This window comes from Marmota marmota, unplaced genomic scaffold (genome assembly GCF_001458135.2).
Source record: "Marmota marmota marmota unplaced genomic scaffold, marMar, whole genome shotgun sequence".
NCBI classification, from domain to species: Eukaryota; Metazoa; Chordata; class Mammalia; order Rodentia; family Sciuridae; genus Marmota; species Marmota marmota.
In genome coordinates, this window is record NW_026004834.1 from 224,857 (window position 1) to 227,979 (window position 3,123).

Consider the following 3,123-nt stretch of genomic DNA (forward strand, 5'->3'; position numbering starts at 1 on the left):
TGAATGGGCTGGCTGGGTGGTAATGTAGGCAAGTGGGACATGGCAGGAGGAAGTGGAGCCCTGGGGGTGTGGCCTGGAAGACTGCCTCTTCCCTGTATCCTCCTCCCCTCTCCTGTCTTCTTCCTGGTCACCATGAATGGAGCAGCAGTCTGCCACCACACCCTTCCACCATGATGTGCTCACCTGGAGCCCAGAACAATGGAGTCCGGCCCACCAGGAACTGAACCTCTGAACCTGTGAGCCAGAATGAACTTTTCTTCTTCTACGTTGTTCTTGGCAATTTCTTTTCTGTCACAGCAACACAAAGCCGGCTCACCCACACATCAGGTGGTTTTTAATAAACATAATCCAGGCATTCAGGCTGCTGGGCCAGCCCCTCAGTTCTTTCCCAAGGCACCATATTGGACCTCATCAGAGGTCCAGGTCTTTGGGCCCCTCCCAGGGCCACCAGAGGATAAGCTGCCAGATAACAAGCAGTCACTACTTTAGCTGGATGCTGTTAAAGCCAGGGTCTTTGCAAATGCCTCCGCATGTAGTTGACCCACAGGGCTCTCCTGCGGTGCCCCATGCAATTCATCTACTCCCAGCTAAAGGCCCAGCTCAGGAGCACCAGGGAGTCCTTCCAGTCAAACTGTCAGCACTGTGTTCACGTAATGGGGTTGAGATGATAAGCCATCTCCTGCTCCACACGCAGAAGCACAGGAGAACAAAAGGATCCATCCCAGAACACAGGCAGGAGTCAGCTAAGCAGAAAAGGAAAAGGAGAGGGAGCCCATTAAGATGTTTGGTTCGGTTGACCTGCCTCTGTTCACAAAAACTTGTGCTGATGCATAATTTCTGAAGTTTAAAGGAGAAAATGGAGCCAGCTGGGCAAGTTCAGGAAAGAAGTGGGTGGTTGTCAGTCAGGCAGGGCAATGAAGTGGTAGAGTTCCAGGTGTTTCCATGGCAGGGCTGTGTCACGACACATTTTTAAGGCTCCGTCAATACCATTAATATTTATGAACTATCTCACAGAAGCAGCTGGTCGAGCAACACATCTGTCAAAGCCTTCTGCCCTGCAATTGGCCTGTTTGGTTGGGTGATGAGCCCTGAATGGCAAATTGGAAGATGATTTGGGGGAAGAGTTTTATCCTCCGGGATTTCATCCCTACATTCCTGGTAAAATTACCAGGATTATGTATTCAGAACAAGCAGTCTCTTTGAGCAATCCCCTTTGTCTTTGCCAGGTGAACCAGATTATTTGGCACAATGCAGATACATAAATATATGAGCGTTCATTGGAAGATCTGGAGCTACACCTGACCCCACCTCAGGCTTTCTTAATTCTGAGATTCTGCTTAGAGACAACAGACCTGATCTCTGGTCCTTGGGCGCTCTGTGCTGGTTCACAAGGAATCATCCCTTCCCACAGCTGGGACGCCATGGAAATGCATGTGGTTGGAGGGGTAGGGATCCGTTGTTAACCTTAACGATTACTTCATCATGAGACCCCAGTGTTCCCCAGCTGCACGCAGCCTAGGTTTTCCTTTCTGTAAAGAGGGAAATAATTTCTACTGGAAAAACCTCCCCAGCCGACTTTGAGGATTAAATGAGAGAAACCTAAGTGTGAATTCCTTGTCACAAAGAATAGGATGCATGCCTTTTTATGTCAGCATTCCAGCTTGGTTAGAAAGGAGACCCTGAGCAGTGAAGAGAGGGAGAGATGGAAATTGTTCATCCAAGGTCGTGGTGGAGGGTAAGAGCCCTCTATACCTGACCCCATCCCAGGGCCCGACAGCTGCAGAGCAGTCCAGAAGCACTTGGTCAAGATGGTGTTTTTTTGTTTGTTTTGTTTTTGTTTTTGTTTTTGTTTTTATTGGTTGTGCCAAGTTAGTTCAATTTCATGAAATTTCTTTTTTTTTACTTTTTTTATTATTAGTTGTTCAAAACATTACAAAACTCATATTTCATACATTTGATTCAAGTGGATTATGAACTCCCATTTTTACCCCGTATACAGATTGCAGAATCACATCAGGTACACATCCACTTTTTTACATACTGCCAAACTAGTGTATGTTGTATTCTGCTGCCCTTCCTATCCTCTACTATCCCCCCTCCCCTCCCATCTTCTCTCTCTACCCCATTGTTTTTTTTGATGTACTTTAACTTCTCTTTTCCCAGGGAGGGAATCCTGAGTGATAGTTCCTGTTGTCTCCACTAGAAGGCACTGACAGACCAGGCTGTGCCACAGGTACGCCCTTCTCCCCTCCCCCAGAGGGCTCCAGAACACCTGTGGGGCCTTCTCTCTGGCACCAGGGGCTTCTAGTGGTTTCTGCTGAGAGTGAGCAGGGAGGCTCCCTCTTGCTGCCCACCTGGGTCCAGCACAGCACCTGGCACCTGACAGCTTGGAAAGGTCCCACTTCCCTCAGCAACTCCGCTGTCAGCCCTGAGGCTAGGTGGGCAGGATGGTGGGTTTGTGTGTTGGGTTGTGTTTGGTTTTGTTTCTTTTTCTTAAGAGGCTTTATTGGTTTTATTTCAAACAGGGTGTGCTTATTATAAAATTTATAAACACAGAAAGAAAAAAATCCCCGATCACAGCACCCCCATCAGGGACCATCTCCATAAAGCACGGTGATTGCACCTACCTATAGCCACATGCACAGAGAGGGAGGGCTGCGTGGACAGATTGACAGCAGGTGGATGTTCATATTTTATAGCAGTAAAATCCCATTGTATGACTTCTATTCTACTCGGGAAAGTACTCAAATCCATTTAATTTAAAGTCTAAGTCAAAGAATCCAAAGTAGAGTGGCTGTAGTCCATAAAACACCTACACCTCATGTGGCATGTGGCCCTCCCTCCTCCAGCCATTATCAGTGGACAGGCAGGCGATGTCTTCTTGCCTATTCGGGAAGCACACTGTGAGCTGGGATTGTGGAAGTCTCCCTGGCATAGGAATTTCACTTTCTTAGGATGTACATGCAGAAGTGGGAAGGCCAGGTCACGTGGGGGTTCTATTTTTAAGTTTGTGAGGAACCTCCATGCTGTTTTCCATGACGGCTGAACCGACTTACATTTTATGCAGCCCTAAAAGAAGGAAATCCTGCCATCGGAGACAATATGCATGAACAGGGGGAGGGA